Raw genomic sequence first — 21,988 nt, forward strand, 5'->3', positions numbered from 1 at the left:
TACCATCTCTGGCTGGCCGCGCCCCTATCTATTCTCTGCCTCCCGAGTCCCAGCTGATCAGGAAAAAATTGGGGATTTTACAGTATCCTTCCCCTGGAGTCGGGAGGGATTGTGAATATTTTCAGGAAGTTGTCAGCATTCAAGCACAGATATTTTTTTTTAATTCAGGAAAATGACAAAGTAATTGCTCCCCCATTTTAATTTCCACCCAACTTGTAGGAGAGGAGTGGTGCCCGATGGTTCTTAAAAGAACAGATAGCCCTGTCTTGTTTTCTCACATGAAAAAACACAGGCTGGCAAGGCAGAGTGAATCAGAGTGAGGCCCATTTGCCAGAATTTAGCCTGGAGTGGATGAAATGCAGCTGAAAGTAATAAATGGAGCTTCCAAAAGTTGAAATAAACAGTAAGTGGTTTTTTTTTTATAAACATGCGAAGAATTGATTGATCTACTGTACCCTCACCGAACTTTAGAGAAGAGATCATAGCTGATGGTAGGCTTGTAACAAGTTAGCCATGCCATACATTGACCATGCTCATGGCTTCCCAACTTAACCTACCCATAATTTCTAAAATCCATTATTCTTAGGATCACATATGTGTTTTCCTGAAAATGAGATTCTTTTGACCCCCTGAAATAAGCACTTGGCCTTATTTTTGAAGAGGTCTTATTCTTTTTGAGGTGCAGGAGTTGGTGAGCATGGTCACCTCATGGCTGCTGTTGTGTTGCAATATTGTTGGGGGGGGGCTTATTGAGCACATGAACTCAAAAGTCTGATTGGGCTTATTATCTGGGGAGGTCTTATTTTCAGGGAAACAATTTTTTTTTTTTGCAGGATCCAGTCTGGGGCAGATAGGAGACCAGATGTTTAGTCTTCCAAGCTTTTCGATTCGTGCTGGAGACCATCTTCACAGAATGGTCTCTCTACCACATACTCTGCTGGAGAGAAGTTCCCTGAAGATGGGCTCCAGCATGAGTCCAAAACTCAGAAGACTAAACCTTTGGTCCTAGTGACAGGCCCAGATGGGATTCTGCAACATTATTCTGAGGCACATATATTCACCTTGATCCTTTTTCTTCTTCTTCCATGTCTCAATTAAACTTTAAACTGCCAGAATGAAGCTACCTTCTTGGTTTCACCATTGATCAAAAATAAGTCATTGGTACATGTTTCTGGCACTAGCCAACATATTAGCAGATGGGCCAGGCTTTGTGTTTCTCCACATTGTTGTTGTTACCCACTAAGAGCTTCCACTCAAACATATTGGTTTTACACTTAGGCTCTCTAACTCTCAACCTATTCAGGATCCTCCAAGTAGTGTAAGGGAGGTCAGATCCTTCAACCATAGGATCACATACCATACTTTAAGGATTACTGTGGGACACCACAGACAGCTGTCCAAGCATTCAAATAGCCAACACACTATATATCCCAGTTCAAATCCTAGTAAGGGTATGGCTAGCTGATGAGAGCTAAATATATATAAAAGTCACAACCCCCGGTATGCCCAAATATGGGAGGAAGATCATTACTTCCATTCTCTGTCCTTCGGCTCGTCACAAGAGACCATCCAGGCAGAAACCCAATATTTTTACTGTTGCCTTTTTGTTACATTTGTTGTATTTGTGCTGATAAATAAATAAAGGGAGACTAGTATAGATCTATTTCAAGCTATTTAGCTCTCATCAGCTAGCCATACTCTTACTGGGATTTGAACCTGGGCTATATTACATATTAGGCAGACGTCTTAGCCATTAGGCCACAGGCTCTGATCCGTTATCAGCCAAGCCAGGGTGAAAGGTCTCTATTAACATATATATATATATATATATATATATATATATATATATATATATATATATATATATATATATATATATATATATATATATATATATATATATATATATATATATATATATATATATATATATATATATATATATATATATATGTTAAATGAGAGCATTCATTTAAAAAAAAAGTTTCAGAAATATAGGATAAAATAGCAATAGCACTTTGACTTATATACCGCTTCTCAGTTGCTTTACAGCCCTCTCTAAGCAGTTTACAGAGTCAGCCTATCACCCCCCAACAATGGTATGGATGGATACGGGAGGGAGGGAGGGAGGTAGCTATAGCATGTAATATACTATTTCACAGTGCTTTCCAGCCCTAAGTGGTTTACAGAGTCAGCATATTGCCCCCATTTTTCTGGCTCCCCATTTTACCGAGGTGGTGCAGTGGTTAAATGCAGCACTGCAGGCTACTGCTAGATCAGCAGTTCAGCGGTTCAAATCTCACCGGCTCAGGGTTGACTCAGCCTTCCATCCTTCCGAGGTGGGTAAAATGAGGACCCGGATTGTTGGGGGCAATATGCTGACTCTCTGTAAACCGCTTAGAGAGGGCTGAAAGCCCTATAAAGCGGTATATAAGTCTACTGCTATTGCTACCAATCATGGAAGGATGGAAGGATGAATCAACCTTCAGCCGGTTAGGATTGAACTCCTGACTGTGGGCAGAGTTAGCCTGCAATACTGCATTCTAACCACTGCACCCAACTCATCCCCGAAAATATTTTTCATCTCTGCTGTTTGGTTTTGTTTTCCTCTTAACACTTCCTCTGATTCACTAGTGTTTTTAAAGCATCAAGGAAGACAACCATGTATCACATATAAAGCTTATGTCACGTGTGTGTTACGAATGGCGTATTCTAGATTAGATTTAATATATGTAAAAGCATTACTTAAATTGTCAAATCAGGAATCAGCCAGTGTGGCCCTTGGTAGGATAGGACTGGTGTATAACCATGGCGAGGTTAGATACATTCATAGCTACAAAGCACTTTTCCAGATTAATGACTGAAGGAGATTTATGTTTACATGGGGATACAATAAATATATACTTCCTCTGAGCCAAATGGCAAGATAGAATTAAATACCATAAAAAATACAGTCTCTTTCTCTTCCCCTCCTCTTTGAATATTGTTCTGTGTTCATAAAGCATTAATTTTCCTCTTTTTTTTCTTTTAAAATTGGATTGCATTGTAGCTAGCCAAACAATAAAAGAAAACAAGCATTAAACAATCAGGGAATGAAGGCTTACAAGAGATGGCTCGGGTTTGCTCTTATTGAAATAAATGGCTAATTGCCATCCGAGCATTGGGATTAGAGAACTCAGTACAGTCTCTTTCCTTCTGTATATTTTTTCCTGCATTCAATCCACTTGTGATTCTATAAAGACACAATAAAAGTCTACACACAACAAAAATAATTTTTATCAAGTGTAAGACCGTTTCCCCCTCCCCCCGCCATATCTGTATAATTTTCCTTTAGGAAAAAACTGGTAAGGTAAAGATAAAGGTTCCCCTTGCACATATATGCTAGTTGTTCCCGACTCTAGGGGGCAGCACTCATCTCTGTTTCAAAGCCGAAGAGCCAGCGCTGTCCAAAGACATCTCCGTGGTCATGTGGCCGGCATGACTAAATGCCAGAGGCTCACAGAACGCTCTTCCCACCAAAGGTGGTCCCTATTTTTTTTTCTACTTGCATTTTTTACGTGCTTTCGAACTGCTAGGTTGGCAGAAGTTGGGACAAGTAACGGGAGCTCACTCCATTATGTGGCACTAGGGATTCGAACCGGTGAACTGCTGACCTTCTGATCGAAAAGCTCAGTGTCTTAGCCACTGAGCCACCGTGTCCCATTAAAAAAGAAAAAAAAAACCTGGTACATGTCTTTAAATGAGGGTTTTTTCTGCTCACTTTTCCTGGTTTATCGTTTGTGCATATGTATATGTTTTTGTGTGTTTTTTAATTAATACACACACACTGCACACACACATATACGTGTTATTTGCTGGCCAAGTTACTCTTTGATCCAGGCCATTGATGTTTGTGCTTCTAATCTTGAACCTATTGTTAAATCACTACAAATACAACCTTCCACAATCCATGTTGATCTTAAAGCAAGAGACATTTCTGACCCACATCTCCTGTGTATATATATACTGAACAGGGAACAATCTTTTATTATAGTGCTTTTTGGCTTTCAGGATGGGCTAGACAATGTCTATAAATAGTCTCTAACAGCCGAGCTTTGAAAGTGGATGCAATTTGGAGCTGGAGAATTTGCTCCTTGCCTCCCAGGCCCAATAACTGAAGGTGGATGGATGGATGGATGGATGGATACACAGACAGACGGATATATAGATACAGATGATAGATAGATAGATAGATAGATAGATAGATAGATAGATAGATAGATAGATAGATAGATAGATAGATAGATAGATAGATAGATAGATAGATAGATGTAATAGACAGAGGTAGAGATAGATAGATAGATAGATAGATAGATAGATAGATAGATAGATAGAGAGAGAGAGAGAGAGAGAGAGAGAGAGAGAGAGAGAGATGTAATAGACAGAGGTAGAGAGAGATAGATAGATAGATAGATAGATAGATAGATAGATAGATAGATAGATAGATAGATAGATAGATAGATAGATGATAGATGATAGATGATAGATGATAGATAGATGATAGATAGATAGATAGATAGATAGATAGATAGATAGATAGATAGATAGATGATAGATGATAGATGATAGAGATGGATGAATGGATGGATGGATGGATGGATGATGGATGGACAGAAAGACAGATAGACAGATAGACAGATAGACAGATAATAGATAGACAGATAGTTAGACATGTAGTTAGACAGGCAGACAGACAGACAGATAGTAGGGGATGGATGGATGGATGGACAGATAATTAGACAGGCAGAGATAGAGATAGATAGATAGATAGATAGATAGATAGATAGATAGATAGATAGATAGATAGATAGATAGATAGATAGATAGATAGATGATAGGCAAACAGATAGCAAAAAAATGTGCTGATCATGCTGAAAAGTAAAATTAACACATGATTGAGATTAATTGTAGAATATCCTTTCTCCCTAAAACCTCACCACCATTTCAGGATTAGTCCAAATTTGACCTCCAGGCACCAACCCCGTGTGCTTATGGGTGCTTCCATATAAAGCAATTTCATATTTGTCATTAGAGCTCACTGTAGAAAATGGGCACTTAGTTCCCCAAAGTGTGAAAAATGGCCAGCAACAACCGCATGAGCCGTGCAAATGCTTCCTCCTCTTCCAACATTACAGTGTCGTAAACAGCAATCTCTTTACTTTGGACTCCCGCAAAGCGCAGTTTCGCCTTGCTATTTCCTCAACCTTTCCTTTAATTTCCCAGCATTCTGTGGCATCGAAGGCACCTGCTGTGGAGGAGAGTAATTTGTTGGGCAACACGAGACGAGCGTGTGGCTTTCTAGCAGGCCCAGTCAAGCCGTACGCATCCCACTAGGCTATATTGCTCTATCAAATAAGAAATCATGCGTACACCGCTGTGACCTTGTATTGCATATTTGTTGGTCTATGTGGAGCTCAAGTAATACCACCCACATCCACAGAGATACCAGCATGCTCAAGATCTCCGAAGACTGCAGAAATACAATGAAATAGTTAGAGGGGAAACAATCCACCAGCTAGAACAGAGAACCAGGAATGGGGTCAGCGATGAAAGAGCGGTAAAAGAAGCCATCCATGTTAGAATTGAACACCGGCTCCTCAACCAAGGGGGAGGAATAAGACACCACTTATCTCCAGTTTGCAACACAGTCCTTGTAGCCATTCTGAGAAGTTTCCACAACCAATTGCACCCTGATTCAGGTGATTCTGAGGGCACAGATAAACCCCACTCCCCAAGTGGTCTCAAGAGCTCTCAGGGAGTGTGCCAATGACCAGATGACTGCAAAGAAACAAAAGCCTCCCATTCCCCCTCCCCCTGTCCTATCAGAAGCTATCCAGGGGGTGGGCTTCAAAAATGTCAGCAATGGGTTCTCTGCCTCGTTGCTGGGGGGGCATGGCCATGGTGGGTATGGCTAGTCAGCCTCCTGCATCACAGCAGTGTGTGTGGGGGGTGTTTTCACCTTCCCCAGGCTCCGGAGGCATTAAGCGAGCCTCTGGGAAGGTGAAAGCTTCCTCCCCCGGGCCCTGGAGGCCCTCAGGAGGCTGGAAACAGGCTCATTTCTGAACTTCCTGAACTTCCATTTTTCACCCTCCCAGAGCCTCCGCACTTACCTCACATCCAAAACAGACCAGGTGAAGACTCCTGGGAGGGGGAAGGGTGTGAGGGGTGGGGCAGGGTGGAGTGGGGTGGAATGGGTGGATAGGTCCAGCCAGGGGTGAGATTTAGAGGTTCTCTGAACTCGCGATAATGTTAGCTACGGGTCAGTGGTGGGTTTCAAAAAGTTTTGGAACCCCTTCTGTAGGTTTGGCCTGCTTTCCGGGTCCACTGGTGGAACCTCTTCTAACCGGTTCGGTAGATTTGACAAACCGGTTTTACCAAATAGGTGCGAACTGGTAGGAACCCACCTCTGCTACGGGTTCTCCTGAACCTGGGCAAATCTGTAGCAGCCCACCCCTGAAGCTATCCTTCTACCCACCCATCTTCCAGGCTCAACTGTCAGCACCTATCCTTCCATCCTCATCAGAATTTGCTCTCTTGGATGAGAAGTGAAACTTTTTCTTCTTCTTCCTCAAAGAAACAACAACAACAACAACAACAACAACAACAACAACAACAGTCCAGTTGCCTTTTGAAGAAGAAGAAAAGATCTGGATGACTGAGAATCTCCAATTCAGCTCTGAAAAAAACAAAAAACAATTCCAGCTTGTAGTTTATATGTTCCCGGTTTAGAAGTTTAGCATCCACCTCTCTCAGAAGATTGAAATATTTTAGGAAATATTAACAAGGCAGAATATTATATTTTCCCCTAAAGGAGAAACTTGTTTGTAAAGACAGAAACTCAGTGCCATAGTTCTCTGCCCCTAAACAGATGCTAAGCTGAGCCCAGCTTTTAGAAATGCAGATTTGGTAATCCATTCAAGATAGGATATTTTGAACGAAGGAAGAATGGTAAGATTAACCCTTCACTCAAGATCCAATACAGGACAAAGTCATTAAGACACAACAGAAATTGCCCACAGAACACAAGCCTCTTCATTACATCATCACCCTTCAAGTTTCAACCAAACGTAACTCAGACAACCTCAGCTACGACCCCTGCTTAGCCCCACGGGAGTCTGACAGCAACCAACAGAATACATGCTCTTGCCACAGGAACAGGAAGCTCAAGTTCAAAGCCCAGAGAGGGTATAAATAACCCTCACTCTCCACTCCATGTGGCCAGCTGTACTAGGAGCTTGTGCTTGATGGTTCTGCTTCATTAAACCATCTTTCCAATCAGCCACCATGTTTCCAGTGTCTTTCTCTCCACTTGAAACAGGACCAGATGGATATTCCTTCCAACACCGGGTTATGAGTTGAAACCAGCTCCCATGAGGCCTATTACGGAGACATTCTCACTCGAGAGATCGTTATTTCCAGCCCAATTTTGGTTGCTGGTCCAACATTGCTTGAGTTCATACTCAAAATCAAAGGACTCCTTTAACAAGCAATCGATCTCCCTCAAGAGCTAGTAGGATGGAGAGATGCACTCAGAAGGAATATCAACTTAGCTCACCAACACCTCTTTCCAGCCTTGCAAATCAAGCTCTCGGCATAGCAAAGTTCCAAGCCAAAAAAAAGGACAAGTACAACCACAACAAAAAATGTGATGAGCGTTCTTCTTCTTTGTTTCTTTTCCCCCCCTTCACTGATGGCTAGTAACAGCTGGTTATCAAATTGATACTGCGCGGACATCAGCTGCAAGATTTATTAGGAGCCTGGTGGCTTAGTCTGTTTGCAAAAGGTGGGGAGGGGCCCCAGAACTGTTTTGCCTGTGAACAATGAACATCATTTTTTGAAATCTCGAATGTCATGTTTTATTTAGCTGGCTTGCCAGTTTGGATGAGTGAAAACAAGGGGCAGGAGGCACATGGGATGATCAAGAGAAATGCGGGGGGGGGGGGAGAAGGCTGGTGGGGAAGAAAGAAAGAAAAAATAAGTTATGGAGGAAAGAAGATTTATTTCACTCGGGGCAGCATCACAACTTGTGAAGCCTACACCCACAACTTTTCAACATCTTACTATGTAAATAAAGGCTGTTTCTTCCATAAATGTTCTCCTCCGTCAGTTTCGATCTCCACTAATATCAGGCGGGGAAAAAACATCCGCCTACCTCAGGGGCAGGAAGATGAATTTGTACCCCTTCAGAGTTCAGTCTGATCTGCTGAAGAAATCTTCATTTTTATTAGTAGCGTACTCTTATTTTCACACCGCGAATACATTTTTTCTCACCTCGTATACTATTTGATCTTTTTTTAAAAAAAAAATATGGAGATACAATGAGAGATTAATCTTCACATGAACTTTCTTAACCTGATGTCTGCCTTAAAGTAGTACTGTCAGGCCTGGGAGCCATATTTTGCATTGGGCCTTCAGGCCTGTCGCATTTTCTACCGAGGGAAAACGGGAAAGGTGGATTATAATGAGTATGGTGGATATATACCGTATTTTTGGAGTATAAGATGCAGCTTTCCCCCTAAAAGAGCGTGGAAATGTTGGTGCGCCTTATACAACAAATACAGCCATTTTTGGCCGTCCAAAGCCCCACCCCCGCATCCCATTTTTGTGAAAAATGGGTGAAAAACAGGCCATTTCTTTTGCAAAAAATGAGGTGTTTTTCACTTCCTCTAGCCCCCAGAACCACTTTGCAGGGTTCAGCAGGGCTGGGGGAAGGGAAAACACCTCTGCTTTTGCAAAAAAAAAAAAAAACCTGGTCGTTTTCACAAAAACTGAGGTGTTTTTCCCTCCCCCTCCCCCTCCCCCCACCCTGCTGCAGAGTGCTGTGGGGGGCTGAGGGAAGGCAACCCCTTTTTTTTTCTTACTTACCTCTTCAAAATCTTGATGTGTCTTATACACCGGTGCGTCTTATAGTCCGAAAAATATGCTAGTCTAAATAAAATTCCTTTCTCAGAGAGTCAAGGTCATCTTGCTCTGCACTTTGAGTGGCGTGACTGGGAGGCAGCTCCAGTTGCGACAGTGCCTGATTGGGCCATGTGATGGACATGTGAGTGCTGGGCAGGGGCTTGAACTTTCATTTGGGTGGGGAAAAACCTGGAAGCTTTCAGATTCGGGTTTTCCCAGATCTGCCAATAGGACATCCCTAACAAAATGGAACTTTGAGGAAACTCAGAAATCTTTTTCCATTGGGGGTGTTACTTGGAACCCTGCAATTCTCAGGATTCTACTTAATAGGGCTATTTATTTATGTAATTAATTCGCCATATATTTTGCCACGGTGACCAAATTTATACCATGGCAGCTTATTACAATAAAAAAAGGAAGTAAAGTTGACAGTACCGTTTAGAAAGGGAAGCCTCCTGAAGGCTCCGGAGGGAGAAAAATGGCCGAATGGGCAACCTGGAAGTTCATTCCTGAACTTCCGGTTTGCGTGTTGGGCCGTTTTCCACCCTCCCCAGGCTCCCAGAAAGCCTCTGGAACATGGGGAAGGCGAAAAATGACGTACTAGACTCACTGGAAATTGGAAAATGGGCTGTTTACGGCCTCTGGAGGGCCTCCAGGGGAACAGGAGAGGCTGTTTTCGCCCTCCCCAGGCTCCAAGAAAGTGGTGCGCATGCGTGTGTGGGGATTAAATTATGGGGATGGGTATGCAAGCGACCAAGATAGCACACACACTTTTGGTATCTGAGGTGAAAAAGTTTCACCATCACTGCTACATCACATGCACCTTTTCATTAGGAAATTAAAGGATAGACAATGAAAACAGATGCCAAGAAATTAATACTGCAAGGCTCGAAAAATATTAAACATCTATAGGAAGGCAGCATTTTGCAGCAACTTCTTTGCTGCTACTAACATGAACATGAGGGAAAGATCAAATACTCTAACTTGTTCTTATTCTTTCCACAGGGAGCCCTTTCTCCCTTATAAGAGGGGCTGAAAATTTAGCTGCTCAAAATTCCTGAATTCTCATCCTGAAAGATGAGATGTGGGGTCAAATAAAATCAGAAGAACTCACCCAGAGCTGAAAGTCAGAATCATTATCCTAACTCATTTGATTGGCGACAAAACTCCAATAAATATATATATATTCCCATGGTCTCATCAAGGGGGCCTTGCAATTTAAGCACCTCGCAATGAATGTTTGCTCCAAAGGGGAGCTATATTGCATTTTTCCAACAAACCGTATCCTGGCCACCAAATAGCCTCAATCTTTGATGCCCGGGGAAGATATTTGAGCTAAAAATATTTCAGATATCCTGAACGGCCATCCGTTTAATAATCACATGCTGCATTAACTTCTCTGATAAACTAGTAACACTCAGAAAATAGAGGGCAAAGCAAGGCAGTGAAGAAATAGCCAGATCTTGGGCTCGAGCATCAGATGCGGAGAATGAGGACAAAAAAGCAGGTGGGGAAAAAGGTGAAGCACTCCCTGCTGATAAGATATCTACTCCAATTTACTTAGATGGAAAAACTACAGCCCACTTAAAAAAAAACAAAAAACCCTGTAATGTAGGAAAATGGCACAGTTCAGTGTTCAGAACGACACTTCCCAACAGCAATTAAAGCAACGAAGCAGCCCACTTGGCACGCAAAAAACACCACGCCAGAAAAGATCAGCATACCTAACGTATAATTTTTAAATGAAAAAAAAAAATCCTTAAGACTGTGCCTACGTTGGTTGCCGAGATTGAATTTCTGCAGCACAATTTCCCCTCCCTAGAATTCAACCTGATATCCCAGTGTAGCAGAGGTGGGTTCCTACCAGCTCGCACCTATTCGGTAGAACCGGTTCGTCAAATCTATCGAACCGGTTAGAAGAGGTTCCAACCAGTGGACCCGGAAAGCAGGCCACACCCAGAGAAGAGGTTCCAAATTTTTTTGAAACCCACCACTTTCTCTCTCTCTCTCTCTCTCACACACACACACACAGAAAGAGAGAGAGAGAGAGAGAGAGAGAGACTGACACACACACACACACAGAGAGAGAGAGAAAGGAAGAAATAAATAAAGAAAAAAGAAAAAAGAAAGAAAAAGAGTGAGAGAGATGAAAGAAAAAAAGAAAAAAGGGACAGAGACAAAAGGAAGGAAAAAGAAAGAGAGAGAGAGAGAGGGAGGGAGAGAGAAAACACATGGCTGGCAAGCCACTCCCACCAGGTCACATGGCTGGCAAGCCACTCCCACAAAGGAGGCCACACCCACAGAGTAGGTTCCAAAAAAATTTGAAAACAACCACTGCAGTGTAGTCACGCAATCGTCCCCAAACCAGATGTTATAGTGGACTCATTTGACTTAACAGGGACGTGTTTATTGTTTCTCAAATTAATTTACAGAGGAAAGAAATCTTTTTGAGGCCAATCCACCGTTTTTCCTATTCTTATAGTGCATAAGTAAAGAGCCGTGGTGGCGCAGAGGTCAGAATGCAGTACTGCAGGCTAATTCTGCCCACTGCCAGGAGTTCGATCCTAACCAACTCAAGGTTGACTCAGCTTTCCCTAGTTCCGAGGTCAGTAAAATAAGAGATAGCATAGCCTGCAGTTGGGTGATGGCCCCACTCCCATCTATTTTCTATCTCCTGAGTCCCAGCTGATCAGGAGCGAATGGGGATTTTGCAGTAACCTTCCCCTGGAGTGGGGGAGTGAATGGAGATTTTGCAGTATCCTTCCTCTGCCATGCCCACCAAGCCACACCCACAGAACCAGTAGTAAAAAAAAATTGAATCCCACCACTGTCAGCATCCCAGTCATGGTTCGCCTCTTGAAGACGTTTCACTTCACTTCAGAACCGATGACGCTTCTTGGATGAGAAGCAAAACATCTTGAAGGAAAACCAAAGTCCAGTTGCCTTTTGAAAAAGCACCTCCCTTTGTGGCCCCCTCTCCTTTACAGCTGGAGAAACTTGGGAGGGTTTCTTCTGTGCCTCTTGATTTACCCATTATCCAACTGCAGGCTATGCTATCTCTTAACTAACTATTCTCTTTTGCAGTCTCTTTTGGTCTGGCCTTTCCCACATATCATTACACTATCCACCAACCTTCTCTGGAACTACTGACCCATCTTTAACCCTTTCAAACATTTTTAACATGGCTGCAAATTTTTAGCAATAGCAATAGCAATAGCAATTAGATTTATATACCGCTTCATAGGGCTTTCAGCCCTCTCTAAGCGGTTTACAGAGTCAGCATATTGCCCCCAACAACAATCCGGGTCCTCATTTTACCCACCTCGGAAGGATGGAAGGCTGAGTCAACCCTGAGCCGGTGAGATTTGAACCGCCGAACTGCCGAACTAGCAGTCAGCTGAAGTGGCCTGCAGTACTGCACTCTACACACTGTGCCACCTTGGCTCTTACTTTAGGTTTTACTTTAGGTTTTTTTAACTTACGGCAAACCATTTGCTTGGTTTGTTTTTTTCCCCATTATTTTTATCTTGCTTTGGAACTGTTTTAATACTGAACCAGCAGAATAGAAAAAAAATCTATAAATAAAATCTCATTATCAACCATTATCGGTTTACCTCTCCCAGCAATAAAAGTGCCCAATGGATAGTGAACGCATTTTATAAATTGGAAAAACCACTGTCAACAGCAGACCTGCGCCTCCCTCTACCAATATTTTGAACGTATTTCTAATCCAACGTGATAATAGGTGTATCAGGCATGATGGATAGGCAGAACGTTATTTATTTAAATAAGTTGAGAAGTCGGTACAGACCTGTTCTTCGCGTGCACCGCCATGTTTTAAAAAAAGGAATCATGGTTTAATGTGAACTAGCAAAAAGCGTGTGCATGCAGTCTTTTGCTCTAGGTAAAAGGACACAAGAAACCTAGAAAAGGACCGTTTTTTCCTTCTGACATAAAACTGTCATTATTGTCAAATACATCCAAACAAGTTGCTATTGATAAAGCAGTTTGTAATTGACTCAGAAATTCTGGGTTCAGCAACAAATACGCTCAGTTGTAGGAGCTCAAGAAATATGCATACTAACTCGCACGGACTTAAGGCAACATATAAATATGTGTGCTGCAGTATTTTTCCCCCCTTCAACAAATACATAACTTTGCCCCCAAGTTATTTATTCTTCAGGTATTGCATCTAGTATTCACTGTAGATTTGAATTTTCAGAGACTTGGGCTCATAGATTTAAGAAGTTGTCACTATCTTTATTTATTTACTCACTTTCTTTGCAAGTTTTATAACCCTGACAGGTCCTGGAGGACCCTGGGTGTTGTATAGCACTGCATAAACAAAAAACACATACTCATAAAACTCTTAGGGCCAAAGGCTCATTGTAACAACACTACCTTGACTTGCTTATTGAAGATTAATAAAGTAAGGACAGTGTGTGTGTGTGTGTACCTCAAAGGGAGCTGTCCAGACAAGTCGTGAATCTCATACTCCCAAAATCTCATGAGTGAGGGACTTTTAACAAGGTCTCTCTAGTCTAGATGCTCAGATAGACAGATTCAGTCACAGTAAGGTAGGAATACATGAGACCATCCAATTTATAATCTATTAGTTGATAACCCAGCGTTGCCCGGGTATTTATTTATTGGGGGGAAATGTCCGGATGAAACGTAATTTCTAATGTTGGATTTCCCCCACCCCTTACCAGAGGGAGCCCCCTTGTGGAGTACTGTGAAGTTATTACCATGGCAACTCCACTGTGCTGTACAGAAGAAGCCATTTTACAGCAGTACAGTAGAAGCCATTTTAAAGCACAACAGGCTGTACCTTAACAGAACACATACCCTGAGTTGTGAATGCTCCAACACTGGAAGTTTCAAGAAGATGTTGGATAGCCATTTGTCTGGAACGGTATAGGGTTTCCTGCCTAGGCAGGGGGTTGGACTAGAAGACCTCCAAGGTCCCTTCCAACTCTGCTATTGTATTGTATTGTATTATTGTATTAACAGTCTGCAAAGAAACCATGACATTGAAAAGAACAAGTGAAGAAGAGAGAGAGAAAATGAAGCTAAGCTGAACACACCATTATTTCCCGATAAACACAACGGGTAGATGTGTGCCGTTCTCAAATTGGATTGCCAGATTACAGCTTAATGCTGTTAAAGGGGGAAAAAAATATTTTAATATTGGTTTCTTTCTCGTGTCCTTTTAAGGCCATTTCAGATCGAGTGCACAGTGAGTGTACCCTTTCCTGTTCTTGTTCTCATTTCTGCATAATGGTGAATTAAGGGCTCAACTTCACAATGCCTTATGAAGCCTCAGCTGCAAAGAATGTGCCACTTCTACACAGGCTTAATTCTAATAGCCTACCACTAATCCTCTTGATTTTCAGTTTCGCATGTTATTCCGAGCATGGCGAATGCTGCCTCCTGTAGGACTATTACCTTGCTTCGCTATATTGATGATTGCATTTACTTACTAGATTTTTTTTTATGTCACAGCTTCAACGCCAGGACTTCCAAGGGCCCAAGGAAAAAAATTCAATATAAAACTGTAAAGTTAGAATCAATTCAAATCCCTGAGCGATATTCAAAGCCTCTACTTTAAAAGCCCCAAACATCCCATAGAGCCATAGTGGCGCAGTATTAGAAATGCAGTATTGCAGGCTAACTTTGCCCATTGACAGGAGTTTGTGTCTGTCTAGACTCTTCTTAAAAAACATCCAGTGATGGAGCACCCATGAAGACAAGCTTGTTCCACTGATGAATTGTCCTCACTGTTAGGAAGTTTCTCCTTAATTCCATGTTGCTTCTCTCTTCGATGAGTTTCCAACCATTGTTTCTTGTCCTTCCGTCTGGTGCTTTGGAGAATAATTTGACACCCTCTTCTTTGGGGCAGCCCAGTGGTGGGTTTCAAATTTTTTTAGAACCTCTTCTGTAGGTGTGGCTTGCTTTGTGGGAGTGGCTTGCCAGCCATGTGACTGAGTGGGAGTGGCTTGGCAGTCATGTGACTGGGTGGGCATGGCCAACTTGTAAAATGTGGTGAAACTCACTTAACAACACTCTTGCTTAGCAACCAAAATGTTGGCTCAGAAACTCTGGCATTGAAGCGTGCAAGTCTTAAAGCTGTCAAGTTACAAGACCCTTGCACCCCTAACCCTTTAGAGAAAAAAAACCCCAAGGGTGTTCAAACTTGACAGCTTTAAGACTTGTGGACTTCAACTCCCAGAATTCCTCCTCTCGCTCTTCATCTTGATGATGTGCGGACGGGCGGGGGGTGCGGGAAGCTGGAACCGGTTCTAAACGGCACTGTAGATTTGTGGAACCTCTTCTAGAGAAGAGGTTAGAACTGGCAGAAACGCACCCCTGGGGCAGCTCCTCAAATACTGGAATACTGCTATCCAAGTGGGGTGTGTGTGTGTTTGTGTTTGTGTCTCTGTGTGTGTGTGTGTGTTCCGGTTAATTGTTGAGAACATTTCAGATTCCCTCTCCTTCAGGAGGAAGCTCTCTGTGACTCTTCTTTGTTTTACATTCCTCTCTTCACACTTTCCCACAAAGTGAAATGTCAAAGAAGCCATCCATTTCTGCCAATGCAAACTCGGCAAGAACAGTCTGAACAGCACAAGCATGACAGAGGCCCCCACAGGAATTTTCAAGTTAAAAGTGCAACACGTTTTGCCATTTACTTACTCCCGCAGTTTGTTTCTGTAGCTTAATGAATTGCCTAGAATGCTTTAAAAAAAAAGAGAGAAAAGAAAAAAAGAAAGAAATTGGTTCTGCCTTAAGGAGAAGAGAACAAATCCAAACCAAAAAAAAAACAAAAAAAAACCCCACCATCAAAAGGATTTATTCCCATTTCTTTTCCCCTCTCGGAGGAATTAAAATGTGTTAAAAGTGCCTGGGTGTATCTTTAAAAGCAGCTTCTTTTTCTTTCTTTTTTTCATTTTGAGGCGCCTCTAATCAAGCAGCTGAATCAAGGTTGCCCAGAGAGGCAACGTAGATGTGACAATTAATGTGCATTTTGCATTTAATATGCAAGGTATTTGGTGTGGAGATTAAAACAAGGAACGTGGTATTTATGAGCTAAAAAGAAAACTTGTTACCCTAGCAAATAAAATGGGAAAAACCAAGAGTTTTCTATAGAAAGTTCAATCTCTCTCTCTCTCTCTCTCTCTCTCTCTCTCTCTCTCTCTCCCCGTTTGCAGATGGTTTCCTTTCTTCTTCCTATCTCTGCCTGTCTTCCAGCTACACCTTTTGACAACTGAATCCCTCGAGAACTATGAAGGAGTATTATAGATGACAGCAAGATTTGGGTAAGAATGAATGCTTTTTAATAAATCCAGATGAGGCACTCCAAGGAAAAGAGTTCTATAGGCTGTTTTTTTTAAAAAAAATCTGTCATATTCCTGCAGAATTTCAAATTTGGTTCCTGATTTTTCCTTGATGGAATCTCTGAAGGCTTTAGGAGACTGGTGTTAGGTCGATGGAGAATCCTGGATTCAAAATCTAGCACAGATCAAGATATTTTTTTCCCTTTGCTGTTAACGGTAAGAAAAAAAAACTCCAATTGGAGTATGTTACGCAACATCCCAATAAATTATTACAGGTCAACATGACTCATAGAATACTAACATCTCGTGTTCGTTTTGACAATGCTAGGAAAAATCATCTTTATTAAATTAGGTTTCTGGGTAATGCAAAATACTGTTCCACTTTATTTACACATTTGCAGAGTCTAAATTCCATATCCTAAACCGTCATGAAATGGAACTTCCTTTTCCTCTTGCTTTAGTTGAACTACCTTTTGTGTTTCCCCCGATAATATAAACAGCAAGTATTCTTTATCAAGTATTCATAGTCTGTCCATTTGAAGCACATAAGCTATATAAAAAGTTATTACAGTGGCAAACATTTTAAAGTTTTCCCAGTGCATCATTTTTCTTTTATTTTCTCTTTTATTCTCTTATTTCCTTCTTTCTGTCTCTCTCTCTCCTTCCTCCCTTCCTTTCTCCTCCCTTCTTTCTTTCTTTCTTTCTTTCTCTTCTTCCTGCCTTCCTTTCTTTCTCTCCTCCTTCCTTCCCTCCTTCCTTCCCCTCGCTTTCCTTCCTTCCTTTCTTTCTCGTTCTTTTTAAAAGAAAGAGGTTTATTTTGTTTTGTGTGGAAATCATAATCAAAAGCTTAGCTATGCAATTTCTCTATTAAACAGCAGCAAGTATATATTTTATTCAGCAGTTGCAAAGATCCTCATTAACAAGAAAAAGCATAATATCTTCATAACGGTCCAACTTGGGGGGGGGGGGTGAAAAGCAAAGAGTTTTCTTACAAGTCTTCCTCTGGCAGAATGTGAAAAAGCTGAACAGAAAATAAGGGAAAATAATAAATAACGCCTGCAGGGATTAAAATAGTACAAATAGCACTACGTGGTTCCTAAACTCAAAAGATTTTCCTAAAGAGTTCGGTGCATTTTAAGAAACTGGGAATGTATTATGCTACACTATATGACTGGTAGTTAGATTTGCCAGAGAACAAAACGCAGGCATTTTTTTGACTTAAGCTGCTTAAATAGCATCTAGCAATACCACTTAGACTTATATACCCCTTCACAGTGCTTTACAGCCCTCTCTAAGTAGTTTACAGAGTCGGCCTCTTGCTCCCAACAATCTGGGTTCTCATTTTACCCACCTTGGAAGGATGGAAACCTGAGTCAACCTTGAGCTGGTCAGGATCAAACTCCTGGCAGTGGGCAGAGTTAGCAATAGCACTTAGACTTATATACTGCTTTACAGTGCTTTAAAGCCCTCTCTAAGCGGTTTACAGAGTCAGAATATTGCCCCCCAACAATCTGGGTCCTCATTTTACTGACCTTGGAAGGATGGAAGGCAACCTTGAGCCTGTTGAGATTCGAACTGCCAAATCAGCAGAAGTAGCTTGCAGTACTGCACTCTAACCACTGCACCACTGTGGCTCATTATAAATCCTTGTTGCAGTGCTCTAAACTAGGGGCTTCCGAGCCTTTTGGGCACCAGGGCTGATTCCGTGGAAAGAGGTTTTTTCCGTGGACCGCAGGAGGTGTGGTTTGACATGCTGTCTGCATCCTGAGAGCCGAGGTGGCGCAGTGGTTTGGGTGCAGTACTGCAGTCCACTTCAGCTGACTGTTATCTGCAGTTCAGCGGTTCTAATCTCACCGGCTCAAGGTTGACTCAGCCTTTCATCCTTCCGAGGTGGGTGAAATGAGGACCCAGATTGTTTGGAGGCAATATGCTGACTCTGTAAACCGCTTAGAGAGGGCTGAAAGCCCTATGAAGCGGTATATAAGTCTAACTGCTATTGCTATTGCTATCCTGTGGATCGGTCTTTGCTTGTTTGCACAGCTCAGTTTCTGGCATGCTGGTCCATGGACCGGGCTGGGGGACCCCTGATCTAAATCTCAAATTCCTCTGGAGGAAATACCAAGCTCAGCTTGGAGGCGAGTAGTGCAGTGGGCATAGGGGGGGGTTGTGTGTGCATGCGCATATGGGGGCGCGCTTTGCACTATGGGTGCTGGCATGTGCATGCACTATTGCATGTGCGCCCTTGCATTTTTGGCACCTGACAACAAAAAAGGCTAGCTATCACTGCTCGAGAGGTTCAAGCGTTGTAAATGACCTTTTCACAAATCCCACTTTCAAACCCATCCCATAGCTGGACATTTGTGGTGCAGTGGTTAAATGCAGCACTGCAGGCTACTTCAGCTGACTGCAGTTCTGCAGTTCGGCTGTTCAAATCTCACCGGCTCAGGGTTGACTCAGCCTTCCATCCTTCCGAGGTGGGTAAAATGAGGACCCGGATTGTTGTTGTGGGCAATATGCTGACTCTGTAAACCGCTTAGAGAGGGCTGAAAGCCCTATGAAGCGGTATATAAGTCTAACTGCTATTGCTATTGCTATATTTTCCACACTTCTGAACTCTCCATCTTCCTCTCTCAGTTCCTTGAGGCTGCTGTCCCAAGGCTGGTCCATTATTTCTAAGGCCTTCAACCCTTGAACTTTGTAACGGCTTTGAAATGCTAAAATCTCCCGAGGTTATTTCCCCCTTAGAATCTCTCTGTTTTCTCCTCTGATATGCTTGTATGGTTTCCAGCTGGGCGGCCCAATATGCAGTACTGCAAATCATCTCTTGTCTAACTTCCAGACAGAATACAGGACTGGTAGTAACTCCCTCTCTTTCTCTTTACTTTTCACAGTAATAATTGCCTTTTCCTTCCACCTCCTTTGAAGCTGGCAAGTCAAGGAATGCAGCTGTTCTGCTTACCCATCATCCTTTTTTTTTTTTTTAACGGTTCTCTTTTTGTGAAAAAACCCTGTTTGTGGCATACCCCTTAATTTCTATTTCTTTGTTTTCTCATTAAAACTCCCAGGGAATGGAGACAAGTCGATAAATTATGGTCCCCGTAGCACGTACATGGGGTGCTTAACTCTATTACGCAGGAATGAATGAGACAATGGTTATTCACATTTGGTTCCCTTGTATTTCTAGGGGACCACACGATGCTTTGAATTCACTTGGCCAATCATGGCATGACCTTGTGATGAATAGAGCTAAGAGGTCACCCCGGGATCACAATTCACACAGCACCTTCATTGACTTAAATTACTCCAGAGATCTGGGCTTAGTCCTCAACCTAACATAAATAGCCAGATGACGAATGGCGTACGGAGCTCTGAATGAATCTTAAGCCTTAATCCCTGGAATTATTCCAGAATTAGTCTAGAAGTATTTCAAGAGAAGAATACTACACTCCTCTGCTCATAACAGAACAGCCTACAACACAAGGCTTGAAATTTTGGGCTTGGACAACCTAGAATTACGGCGCCTATGGTCGGACTTAAGTGTAGTACACAAAATTATCCACTACACCATCCTACTGATCAATGACTACTTCAGCTTCAACTACAATAATACAAGAACACACAACAAATATAAACTCAATGCAAACCATTCCAAACTTGATTGCAGAAAATAGGACTTCAGCAACAGAGTGGTCAATGCCTGGAATGCACTACCTGACTCTGTTGTTACATCCTCAAACCCCCATAACTTCAACCTTAAACTGTCTACTGTTGACCTCACCCCATTCCTAAGAAGTCTGTAAAGGGAGCGTGCATAAGAGCACCATCGTGCCTACTGTCCCTGTCCTTCTGTCCCCATTAATTGGTACCCATTTCATTCATACTCATGTTTATTCTTATACCTACTATCTTGCAAATGATTGACAAATCAAATAAATAAAATAAAATGAATAAAAAAATAAATAAATCATGGAGGGGAAATGAAAAGGAACCCCAATTTACTACACACAATGGAATAAAAATCTTTAAATCTGGCCAATTAAATAAATGTTTCCCTACCAAAGTGAGCAACGGCAACTATTATTATTATTATTTTGTTTTGCTCTAGCTTTCTAACTGCATCTTAACTTTATGTTCCCCCAAGCCATCGAAATCCACGGAGGACCTATAATTTATGTAGGAAGGTGCTATAAAAAAGCTATCAAATGCTGAAAGACATCTAATGACATCTGTCTCAGCTAGTTCAGTTATATCCCAGCAAGGATCAGGTTTTCAAGTGTATCAGATAAGGATGTTCCCTGCAGATGTATTAAAGGCTGGACTTTGGGTCTTCCAGATGTGAAACATGTGCTTCTTCATGGAAGTCTTTTTTCCCCTGCCATTGTTAGTAGATTGAGTTTGTTTGTTTACTTACTTACTTTTAAAAAAAATCCCAAATGACAGAATTTATTGACCATCATTGGAAAAGAAACATACAAGCCATGTGTTCCCCAGCCTCCCTCTTCATCCTCCCATCTATGTCCCAACATGAAGGGCTAATTCTTGCCCTCAGACCTGTCCTGACAAGGTAATGAAAAACTGTCAAATAATCTTTCCGCCCTTAAAAACCAATAGATTTGAGACGTCCCTCTTAATTGCATTATCAAAAGGGTGATTTCGTCTTTGGTAAAATGACAACCTTGGATCGATAGTTTTTTCAGAACTGCCATTTGTATATGCTTGATTGGTAGGTGGTTTTCTTTTCTCCTAACACACACACACACACACACACACACACACAGAGAGAGACACACACACACGTTTGCCATCCTTCCTTTTTTATTCCACCCCAAGCAAGTTTTGGCATTGTATTTTCCCTCCCCCCTTCCCCTTTCTTTTCTGTCCTTTACCTGCTGTAAATTTTTTACTTAGGAAATATCAGTATGCTTTAAATCTCCCTCTCTCCCTCTCTTCCCCTCCTTTCTTCTCTCCCTTCTCCTCTCCCCCTCTCTCCTCTCTGTCTTTCTGACTCACTCTCTCTCCCCCTCTTTCTCCTTTCCTTATTCTGTCTCTCTCTCCCTCCCTCCCTTCATCCCTTTCTGCCTGCCCCCCTCTCTCTTCTTCTCCCTCCTTCCCTTCATCCCACTCTCCCTCTGTGTGTCTCTCTCCCTCTCTCCCTTCATACCTCTCTCCTCTCTGTCTGTCTCTCTGACTCTCTCTCCCCCTCTTTCTCCTTCCCTTATTCTCTCTCTCCCTCTGCCTCTCTCCCTCTCTCCTTTCATCCCTGTCTGTCTATCTCTCTCTCTTCCTCTTTCTCCCTCCCCTCATCCCACTCTCCCTCTGTGTATCTCTCTCCCTCTCCCTTCATACCTCTCTCCTCTCTGTCTATCTCTCTGACTCTCTCTCCCACTCTTTCTCCTTCCCTTATTCTCTCTCCCCCTCTGTCTCCCTCCCTCCCTCTCACCTTTCATCCCTGTCTGTCTATCTCTCTCTCTCTTCCTCTTTCTCCCTCCCTTCATCCCACTCTCCCTCTGTGTATCTCTCTCCCTCTCCCTTCATACCTCTCTCCTCTCTGTCTATATCTCTGACTCTCTCTCCCACTCTTTCTCCTTCCCTTATTCTCTCTCTCCCTCTGTCTCACTCCTTCCCTCTCTCCCTTCATCCGTCTTTCTGTCTATCTCTCTCTCTTCCTCTTCCTCCCTCCCTTCCTCCCTCTCTCCCTCTGTCTGTCTCACTCT

At 42.4% G+C, this 21,988-nt stretch overlaps 1 protein-coding gene across 1 annotated transcript in view; it reads right to left on the reverse strand.

Moving 5' to 3' along the window:
* Positions 1–21,988, reverse strand: part of PCDH11X (protocadherin 11 X-linked) — a 720,099-nt gene that overhangs the window by 606,160 nt on the left and 91,951 nt on the right. The gene's annotated exons all lie outside the window — the stretch shown is intronic.

Source organism: Thamnophis sirtalis, unplaced genomic scaffold (assembly GCF_051295495.1).
Source record: "Thamnophis sirtalis isolate CommonGarterSnake01/CBP01778 unplaced genomic scaffold, rThaSir2_p1.2 scaffold_13, whole genome shotgun sequence".
NCBI classification, from domain to species: domain Eukaryota; kingdom Metazoa; phylum Chordata; class Lepidosauria; order Squamata; family Natricidae; genus Thamnophis; species Thamnophis sirtalis.